This window comes from Musca autumnalis, unplaced genomic scaffold, assembly GCF_047663935.1.
Source record: "Musca autumnalis isolate F117 unplaced genomic scaffold, ASM4766393v1 scaffold_2, whole genome shotgun sequence".
In the NCBI taxonomy this organism is placed as follows: Eukaryota; Metazoa; Arthropoda; class Insecta; order Diptera; family Muscidae; genus Musca; species Musca autumnalis.
Genome location: NW_027411755.1, coordinates 137,766,458 through 137,777,993, shown reverse-complemented (window position 1 = coordinate 137,777,993; position 11,536 = coordinate 137,766,458). Strand labels below are relative to the sequence as shown.

At 31.4% G+C, this 11,536-nt stretch overlaps 1 protein-coding gene across 1 annotated transcript in view; it reads left to right on the top strand.

Annotated features, from left to right (window-relative positions):
* Positions 1 to 11,536, top strand: part of ine (solute carrier family 6 member inebriated) — a 51,103-nt gene that overhangs the window by 465 nt on the left and 39,102 nt on the right. The gene's annotated exons all lie outside the window — the stretch shown is intronic.

Sequence of the window (11,536 nt, the reverse complement as noted above, 5' to 3'; positions counted from 1 at the left end):
TCCCTGAAGTTGTAAAAAACCCCTATGGTACCATATGCAGTGGCTGGAGATCCATTCTTTTTAGTATCTCCTCCGCAAAACTTTTGATCTTTAATCCTAATCAACATTTTTGTCAGTTCAAACGCCCAAAATTTTTAAAACTCCATAAATACACGCGTTTTTTGGGAAAAAATTGTTTCAATATACACAGGCTGAGGGTATATCTCTGTCGGCAAAGCCGACTGACACTTTTTTACTTGTTTTTTTATGTATCTTGTCTAGAATAAGGCCTTACATTTTTCCTGCGACTTCCTGCGACTTTCGGTTTTAAAGCAATTTTTGAAGAAATACGCCAATTCGGGAAGGAAGCTTTTTTTTAAGTTTTGTTCAATTAAAACTACGATTATAGAAAAAATTTTGATAAATAATATCAGATATCACTTGGAATTGATCCCACGATATGGGAGCAAGTAGGGAAATGAATGCAGTGATGCTTCTCCAAATAAACTGTTAAATACAAGTTTTTGAGTTATAACACTGTGCAACATTTTTAAGGTGATTTTGTGCAAACAATTCGAACTGAGGATTTTTTGAAAGTAAAGACCCAAACGACAAGAAACCCTAGTTTGGTTTTGTTGTGTCAGATCCAGCTCGGATTTTATGGCCCCACCTAAACATGGTTTAATATTGAGCTTTTGAAGAAATTTGGGGCTATATCTCTGAAACCAATGCGAATCTTCTTCTGACCTCTGAAGCAAATTTGTAGATAAGGACAAGAATAAAATATTTGGAGAAATAATGAACTCGAAAAACTACATTTATTGCCTCAAATTTCAAAATATATGAAAAAATTACACAATTTTTATACATTTCGCACCGTATCTCCAAAACCGTTAATTTTTTTCTGAATATTTTCTTATGGAAAAATATTCCCTGGGATGTAATACACAACTCTTCAGAACATGTCATTGTTGTAAAATGCCTCTGTCACGTTATTTTCAGTATATTTTTCAACGACGATTTAATAAAAATGTCAATAATGTAGTGAAATCCGAAATGCGAGAATAAACTGTTGGTGTGAACTGTGTTTGAAATACGTGTTGTAAAAGATAAGATGCAAAATACCGCTGAAACAACATGAAGTAAGCATTTTAGAGTTTTAGAATGTTCTAAAAAATTGTTGAGAACTTTATTTGGACGATTTTTGCAGAAGGTTACTTGGTTCAACTTTCAATATTTTAGCCGATACTGACCTGAATTTCAGCAATTATGTAAAATTTTCTATATTTTATAGATTTTGATGCCCTAGATGGAGTTTTTCTTATGTGGTTTTTTCAAAAGATAAGTTCTACTAGTTTAGGGCTACAATATTGTTAAAAACAGCAAGGCAAAATTCCTATTCGTTTCTGAGATAAAGGCTTGATAAATGCAAAAAAGTGCAGATTTAGCCCGGTTTAGATGAGGCCATAAAATCCGGACTGGATCTGACAGGCCAAAACCCTACTAGGGTTTTTATAGTCTAAATATGTACTTTCAAAAAATGCATACTAGAAGGTGTTTGCATTTTCAGTGTTGCATAGTGTAAATATATCCAGCACCATAAATTATACATATTCAAATCAGATTTCAGCCATTTTGGTTGGATTATATGGGTGAAATTTTAAAAATATCAAACATCGGGCGGTACCGTCCTATGGGGGCTATTTCAAAAAGTGGACCTGTACCGACAATTCTCTGTTGGAATATTTTCTACCCCCAAAGAACATTAAATACCAAATTTCATCCATTTCAGTTGGATAATGCGTCTAAAATCTTCAAAATTACCAAAATCGGGTGCTACATTCCTATGGGAGCTATATCAAAAAGTGAACCTGTACCGACAATTCTCTGTTGGAATATCTTATACCCCCAACGAAGACTAAATACAAAATTTCAGCCATTTCAGTTGGATAATACGCCCAAAATCATCAAAATTACATAAATCGGGAGGTACCGCCTTATGGGAGTTATATCAAAAACTATATAAATAATACAAATCGGCCAAATATATCAATAAATTAAGTAAAATCTAAAACTATTCTTTTCATAATTATGGATAAACATACAATAAAACTTTTTACTTTTATTTTCTGCACGCTAGATCTGCATTTTATCCCACTGTAAACCCAAAACGTCGATTTATAACGACAACTTTCTGGCGGAAATACATTTCTGTGGCCAAGTATCCGCGTAAATGTACAAAACACATTAGCATTTTAAAAAACGATAAGTTCTGGGACTGAGAAGCCATTACATAGTCGATACGTCCGAAGATTTGCTTTACCACCAATGAAACCAGGTAACGTAATTTGGTGACTATGTGGGTTCGAGTCCTTGGCTTTCCTTTTTCACTTGCAAATAATTTCCCATCATCAAGCTTAACTCTAAACGAGAAAATTAATAAAAAAATCATTAAAAATGATCTTCGCCCTTACAGGCAAAATTTCAAAAAAAAAAAAGTTTTTAGACTTAAAGAAGACTAAATACCAAATTTCCTATATTTCGGTAAAAGAATGTGGCTAAAACTTAAAAATACCGAAAATCAAGAAGAACGCTTCTATGGGGATATAGGAAGACGTGGATATATACGGTAACATGCGGCGCCTTCGTCACGTTTTTGTTCAAAATGTTCTCGTATCGACACTGTTAAAGTTTTTTCAAATATTATTTTTGGCAAAAATATTAGCATATCTTGATTATAAGTTTTCATATATAAATGTTTATAATTTTATTTTTTAAAAATTTTATTTTTGAGAATTTGCAAAATGTCTAAAAAGTGGCGAAGCCTCCCCATCCATGGGGCAGCTTCGCCATCGATATGGGACATTCTCCAACGGACTCTAAAAGTGAAATTTACCATACTTTTTCCTTAAATATCAACGTTATGCGAAAAAGGAACATGTTTTCTATTGAATAATCAAAAAAGATTTTAAAATTTACGAAAAGAACAAGATTCTAGTACTTAATTGAACTAGGAACCTTGAATTTAGGTACAAAAATCATAACATTACTAAAACAAGATACGTTTAGGATAATATTGTCTTCTAACGGTATAAAATATGTTTTTGATATCACAAAAAGTAAATCAGATATCGCAAAACATATCTTCCATAATTATTTTTCCCAATACCCTAAAAACACGAAACCATACTGATAATACTCTTCTGGAATATTGATGTCACAAACTTCAGTATTACGAAAATCGGGAGGTACCGTTCTAAGGGGGCTATATCGAAACGTGGACCTATACCGACGAATTTTATGAAGGCATGGACCTGTACAGACAAATTTCTGGGTAACAATTTTATATCACCAACGAAGACTTAATACCAAATTGCAGTCATTTTGGTGGAATATTAAAGTCACAACCTTCAAAATACCGAAAATCGGGAGGTACCTTTCCATGGGGGCTATATGAAGGCGTGGTCCTGTACCTAACAATTTAAAGGCGAAGTTTGAGTACCCTCAACGAAGTCTAAATACAAAATTTTAGCTATTTCGGAGGAATTTTGAGGCCACAACCTTCAAAATACCGAAGATCGGGAGGTACCGTTCTATGTTGGCTATATGAAGGCGTGGACCTATACCGAAAATTTTAAAGAGGAACGTTGAGTACCCCCTACGATGTTTCAATACCAAATTTCAGCTATTTCGGAGTAATATTTAGGTTACAACCTTCAAAATACCAAAAATCGGGAGGTACGGTTCTATGGGGGCTACATGAAGGCATGGACATATACCGACAAATTTAGAGGAGGGAAGTTTTGTACCCCCAACAAAGACTAAATACAAAATTTCAGCCATTTCGGAGGAATATTGAGTCCACAACCTTCAAAATACCGAAAATCGGGCGGTACCGTTCTATGGGGGATATATGAAGGTGTGACCTATACCGACAAATTTAAAGAGGAAAGTTGAGTACCCCCAACGAAGTCTAAATACCAAGTTTCAGCTATTTCGGAGTAATATTTAGCCTACAACCTTCAAAATACCGAAAATCGGGTGGTATCGTTCTATATTAAGGCGTGGACCGATACCGACAAAATTCTGGGGAAAAATTTTATACCTCCAAAGAAGACTATGTACCAACTTTCATTTCTGTGTGATAATGAAGCCAACACCTTCAAAATACCGAAAATCGCGTGGTAGGCGCATAAAGGCGTGGACCGATATAGCCTATTAGCAATACCAAACATCCTAGGAGTAATAGAATCTTCTATACCGAATTACAAAGCTCTATCATAAAAATTGTGACTGTATCTTGATTTCAACAGACAGACGGACAGACGGACAGACGGACATGGCTAGATCGACTTAGAATTTTACCCTGATCAAGAATATATAGATCGATGTGTTACAAACGGAATGACAAATTTAATTATACCCTCCATATTAAGCATAAGCATTTGCCACCCCCTAGAACGACCAAAAAGCATTTCTGGCTACGCCCATGTCCTCAACTCCTGTTATTATTTTTTGTACGATCATAGGCAGAGAGAATTTAGGTGTCTGCAATTCCAGGGATGCCAACTGTTCCGAGGTAAAAATCGCTACAGCCACATACACACCATATGTCTGTAGCGATTTTCACCATAAAACAGTTGACATTCCTGCTTAAACAGTGGTTTTTGTACGTCAAAAATCACCACAAGTAACGGGAAAACAGCCAACATGGCACCCCTGGGCAATTCTGATTCTTTTTTACTTGGTTGGCATATAGATTACGCGGAAGTTTGAATCTGAATCTGTCGCCAGATTATTTCATTCTCTGGTAAACCATCCAACACATAGTCCATTCATCATTTCATGGCAGCTATAGAAATTATTATTTCGAAAATTATCAAAACCAATATCAAGTTTAGTATGCCTTCTAAATAATAGAGGTTTCAAAAAGAATTGCTATTTTTGAATAGAGTTATAGTTTACAGTAAAAAGTGCCAATTTTTGTTTTAAATGTTACAACTATAAGTCATGTCATCTTTATGACATGACATAGTTCCGCTTTACACTCATTCATCCATGCATGGTATATCGGTCGTAAGGCATATTTTTATGGCATAATTAAAACATAAGCTGTAGAATTTATCGCTTCATAAATCAAGCCGTTAATTAAATTATGTACAAAAGTGTTATTACACTTTACTATGGCCATTCGAAGTTTTGTAAAGAGATGTGTGTATGTAGTTGCTATTGAATAACTTTGAATAAATAGAACTATCAATTGTAGTGATGCCACGAGAGAAATAGTATATTTATTTAATAAAGTTCATAGCTTCTTACATCCTACAACAAAACGTGGGGGTTTTTATACTTTTTTCTCTGTACCCAATTGTCATTTACTTCGAAAAAAAAACGTTTTAAATTTTGAAAGTTTGTGGTATATTACAAAATATCAGAGATATGGCATAGTGACAGACAAAACTATGTCTCATCGATAAATCTTTACTTACATCCCTACTTGTTTCAGCTTGGTAGATTTTATTTGAAAAGGCACTTAAAAAATTAATTTAAAATAATACCCACACTTTTTTAATTTTATCAATCGCTGATGTGTATGTACTTACGTTGTATGTACATATGTAACAATCCATATTCATATAAAATATACTTTTTACAAACATTAGCTGTAATCATCATCAACATCATTCGAAACAATTGTTGTAGAATAGAAAAAAATAATAATAGCTAATAAACACGTTTATTTTTTTGTTGACGACCTAATAGAAGGGAGCGTATCAGAAAAAGGGGAATGGGGCTAACAAACAAAATAAATAACATTCGTTATAAGGGAAATGTGTTGACAACAATTAAATTCACATCATTAGATAAAATGTGGGGTCTCCCATCCATTCATTACAAACACATTGATTTACAATCTAAATCACAAAAAGATCAACATTTAATTTGACAGATATTTAATGGCAAACATTGCCGCGCTATCTTGATTGTAATAAATGTAGCAGAAGAAAAAATTTAAAAATTAATTATAAACGATGTAAAATAATATATTTTGTTATGAAGAAATATAATTTTGCAATAGATATTAATTGCAGGGCTTAAAAAAACTATGCTCCATATCATCTTTCTCTGAAAGCCCGTAAAAGATATTCCTTAAAACTCGACGTTCAATGCTGTGTAAGTCCTTCAAAAAATATTCTTTAAAACTCTACGTACAATGCTGTAAAAGTCCTTCAAAAAATATTCTTTAAAAATCCACGTTTGGTGATCTGACAGCTCTTCAATTAAAAATCCACGTTTGATGCTCTGAACGTAATACGAAAAATATTCTTTAAAAATCCACGTTTGGTGCTCTGAAAGTCCTTTCAAAAATATTCGTTAAAAATCCACGTTAGAAGCTCTGAAAGTCCTTTAAAAATATTCTTTAAAATCCACATTTGATGCCCTGAAAGTCCTTTAAAAATATTCTTTAAAAATCCACGTTTGATGACCTAAAAGTCTTTCAAAAATATTATTTAACAATTTACGTTTGATGATCTAAAAGGCCTTCTAGAAATATTTTTTAAAAATCAACTTTGATGCTCTGCTAGTCCTTTAAAAAATATTTGAAGCTTTAAAAGTCCTACAAAAAATATTTGTTATAAATCCACGTTTGATGCTCTGAAAGTAATACGAAAAATATTGTTTAAAAATCCAACTTCGATGCTCTGATAGTCCTTTGAAAAATATTCTTTAAAAATCCACGTTTGAAGCTCTGAAAGTCCTACAAAAATAATTTTTAAAAATCCCCGTTTGATGCTTCCTTCAATAAATATTCTTTAAAAATCAACATTTGATGCTCTAAAAGTCCTTCAAACATTATTTTTTAAAAAACCACGTTTGATGATCTAAAAGTCCCTCAAACAATATTATTTAAAAATCCACATTTGTTGCGCTGAAAGTCCTTCAAAGAATATTCGTTAAAAATCCACGTTTGATGCTCTAAAAGTCCTTCAAAAAATATTCCTCAAAAATCCACGTTTAATGTTCTAAAAGTCCTTCAAAAAATATTCCTTCAAAATCCGTGTTTGATGCTCAAAAATTCCGTCAAAAATATTCTTTAAAAATCCACATTTGATGCTCTGATAATCCCTTCAAAAATATTCTTTCAAACCCCACGATTGATGCTCTAAAAGTCCTTCGAAAAATATTCTTTAAAAATACACGTTTGATGCTTCGAAATTCCTACAAAAATAGTCTGTAAAAATCCACGTTTGATGCTCTGATAGCCTTTCAAAAATATTCTTTAAAAATCCACGTTTGATGCTCTGAAAGTTCTTCAAAAATATTCTTTAAAAATCCACATTTGATGCTTTGAAAGTCCTTCAAAAATTATTCTTCAAAAATCCACATTTAATGCTATGAAAGTCCTTCAAAAAATATTCTTTGCAAAACCACGTTGGTGCTCTGAAAGTCCTACAAAAAAATATTCTTTAAAAATCGATATTTGATGCTCTGAAAGTCCTTCAAAAAATATTCTTCAGAAAATGTTCTTTAAAAATCGTCGTTTGATGCTCTGAAAGTCCTTCTTTAAAAGTGTTTGTTTGATGTTCTGAAAGTCCTACTAAAATATTCTTTAAAAATCCATGTTTGATGTCTCAAAGTCCTACAAAAATAATATTCTTTAAAAAATCCAAGTTTGATGCTGTGAAAATCGTACTGAAAACATTCTATAAAAATCAACGTGTGATGCTCTAAAAGTCCTTCAGAAAATATTCTTTAAAAGTGATTGTTTGAAGCTCTGAAAGTCCTTCAAAATGTGTTGTTTAAAAATTCAAGTTTGATGCTCTGAAAGTCCCACTGAAAACATTCTTTAAAAATCCACGTGTGATGCTCTGAAAGTCCTTCAGAAAATATTCTTTAAAAATCCACATTTGATGCTCTGATAATCCCTTCAAAAATATTCTTTCAAACCCCACGATTGATGCTCTAAAAGTCCTTCGAAAAATATTCTTTAAAAATACACGTTTGATGCTTCGAAATTCCTACAAAAATAGTCTGTAAAAATCCACGTTTGATGCTCTGATAGCCTTTCAAAAATATTCTTTAAAAATCCACGTTTGATGCTCTGAAAGTTCTTCAAAAATATTCTTTAAAAATCCACATTTGATGCTTTGAAAGTCCTTCAAAAATTATTCTTCAAAAATCCACATTTAATGCTATGAAAGTCCTTCAAAAAATATTCTTTGCAAAACCACGTTGGTGCTCTGAAAGTCCTACAAAAAATATTCTTTAAAAATCCATATTTGATGCTCTGAAAGTCCTTCAAAAAATATTCTTCAGAAAATGTTCTTTAAAAATCCTTGTTTGATGCTCTGAAAGTCCTTCAGAAAATATTCTTTAAAAGTGTTTGTTTGATGTTCTGAAAGTCCTACTAAAATATTCTTTAAAAATCCATGTTTGATGTCTCAAAGTCCTACAAAAATAATATTCTTTAAAAAATCCAAGTTTGATGCTGTGAAAATCGTACTGAAAACATTCTATAAAAATCAACGTGTGATGCTCTAAAAGTCCTTCAGAAAATATTCTTTAAAAGTGATTGTTTGAAGCTCTGAAAGTCCTTCAAAATGTGTTGTTTAAAAATTCAAGTTTGATGCTCTGAAAGTCCCACTGAAAACATTCTTTAAAAATCCACGTGTGATGCTCTGAAAGTCCTTCAGAAAATATTCTTTAAAAATCCTCGTCTGATGCTCTGAAAGTCCTTCAAAAAATATTCTTTAAAAGTGCTTATTTGATGCTCTGAAAGTCCTTCAAAAAATATTGTTTATTGCTCTGAAAGTCTTTCAAAATATATTGTTTAAAAATCCAAGTTTAATGCTCTGAAAGTCCTTCAAAAAATATTCTTTATAAATCCGCGTTTGGTGCTCTGAAATTCCTACAAAAAATATTCTTTAAAAATCCACATTTGATGCTCTAAAAGTCCTTCAAAAAATAATGATTAAAAATCTACATTTGATGATTTGAATGTCTTTCAAAAAATATTCTTCAAAAATCCGCATTTGATGCTTTAAATGTCCTTCAAAAAATATTCTTCAAAAATCCGCATTTAATGCTCTGAAAGCCCTTCAAAAAATATTCCTTACAAATCCACGTTTTATGCTCTGAAAGTCATACAAAAAAATATTCTTTAAAAATCCACATCTGATGGTCCGAAATTCCTACAAAAATGTTCTTTAAAAATCCACATTTGATACTCTAAAAGTTCTTCAAAAAATATTGTTTAAAAATCCACGTTTGATTTTCAAAAAGTCCGTCAAAAAATATTCTTTAAAAATCCACGTTTGATAATTTGAAAGTCCTTCAAAAATATTCTTTAAAAAACCAAGTTTGATGCTCGGAAAACCCTAATGAGAACATTCTTTAAAAATCCACGTGTGATGCTCTGAAAGTCCTTCAGAAAACGTTCTTTAAAAATCCTCGTTTGATGCTCTGAAAGTCCTTCAGAAAATATTCTTTAAAAGTGATTGTTTGAAGCTCTGAAAGTCCTTCAAAATGTGTTGTTTAAAAATTCAAGTTTGATGCTCTGAAAGTCCCACTGAAAACATTCTTTAAAAATCCACGTGTGATGCTCTGAAAGTCCTTCAGAAAATATTCTTTAAAAATCCTCGTTTGATGCTCTGAAAGTCCTTCAAAAAATATTCTTTAAAAGTGCTGATTTGATGCTCTGAAAGTCCTTCAAAAAATATTGTTTATTGCTCTGAAAGTCTTTCAAAATATATTGTTTAAAAATCCAAGTTTAATGCTCTGAAAGTCCTTCAAAAAATATTCTTTATAAATCCGCGTTTGATGCTCTTAAAACCCTACAAAAAATATTCTTTAAAAATCCACATTTGATGCTCTGAAATTCCTACCAAAAATATTCTTTAAAAATGCACATTTGGTGCTCTGAAATTCCTACAAAAAATATTCTTTAAAAATCCACATTTGATGCTCTAAAAGTCCTTCAAAAAATAATGATTAAAAATCTACATTTGATGATTTGAATGTCTTTCAAAAAATATTCTTCAAAAATCCGCATTTGATGCTTTAAATGTCCTTCAAAAAATATTCTTCAAAAATCCGCATTTAATGCTCTGAAAGCCCTTCAAAAGATATTCCTTACAAATCCACGTTTGATGCTCTGAAAGTCATACAAAAAAATATTCTTTAAAAATCCACATCTGATGGTCCGAAATTCCTACAAAAATGTTCTTTAAAAATCCACATTTGATACTCTAAAAGTTCTTCAAAAAATATTGTTTAAAAATCCACGTTTGATTTTCAAAAAGTCCGTCAAAAAATATTCTTTAAAAATCCACGTTTGATAATTTGAAAGTCCTTCAAAAATATTCTTTAAAAAACCAAGTTTGATGCTCGGAAAACCCTACTGAGAACATTCTTTAAAAATCCACGTGTGATGCTCTGAAAGTCCTTCAGAAAATGTTATTTAAAAATCCTCGTTTGATGCTCTGAAACTCCTTCAGAAATATTCTTTAAAAGTGTTTGTTTGATGTTCTGAAAGTCCTACTAAAATATTCTTTAAAAATCCATGTTTGATGTCTCAAAGTCCTACAAAAATAATATTCTTTAAAAAAATCCAAGTTTGATGCTGTGAAAATCGTACTGAAAACATTCTATAAAAATCAACGTGTGACGCTCTAAAAGTCCTTCAGAAAATATTCTTTAAAAATCTTCTTTTGATGCTCTGAAAGTCCTTCAGAAAATATTCTTTAAAAGTGATTGTTTGAAGCTCTGAAAGTCCTTCAAAATGTGTTGTTTAAAAATTCAAGTTTGATGCTCTGAAAGTCCCACTGAAAACATTCTTTAAAAAATCAACGTGTGACGCTCTAAAAGTCCTTCAGAAAATATTCTTTAAAAATCTTCTTTTGATGCTCTGAAAGTCCTTCAAAAAATATTCTTTAAAAGTGCTTATTTGATGCTCTGAAAGTCCTTCAAAAAATATTCTTTAAAAGTGCTTATTTGATGCTCTGAAAGTCCTTCAAAAAATATTGTTTATTGCTCTGAAAGTCTTTCAAAATATATTGTTTAAAAATCCAAGTTTAATGCTCTGAAAGTCCTTCAAAAAATATTCTTTATAAATCCGCGTTTGATGCTCTTAAAACCCTACAAAAAATATTCTTTAAAAATCCACATTTGATGCTCTGAAATTCCTACCAAAAATATTCTTTAAAAATGCACATTTGGTGCTCTGAAATTCCTACAAAAAATATTCTTTAAAAATCCACATTTGATGCTCTAAAAGTCCTTCAAAAAATAATGATTAAAAATCTACATTTGATGATTTGAATGTCTTTCAAAAAATATTCTTCAAAAATCCGCATTTGATGCTTTAAATGTCCTTCAAAAAATATTCTTCAAAAATCCGCATTTAATGCTCTGAAAGCCCTTCAAAAAATATTCCTTACAAATCCACGTTTGATGCTCTGAAAGTCATACAAAAAAATATTCTTTAAAAATCCACAGCTGATGGTCCGAAATTCCTACAAAAATGTTCTTTAAAAAATCCACATTTGATACTCTA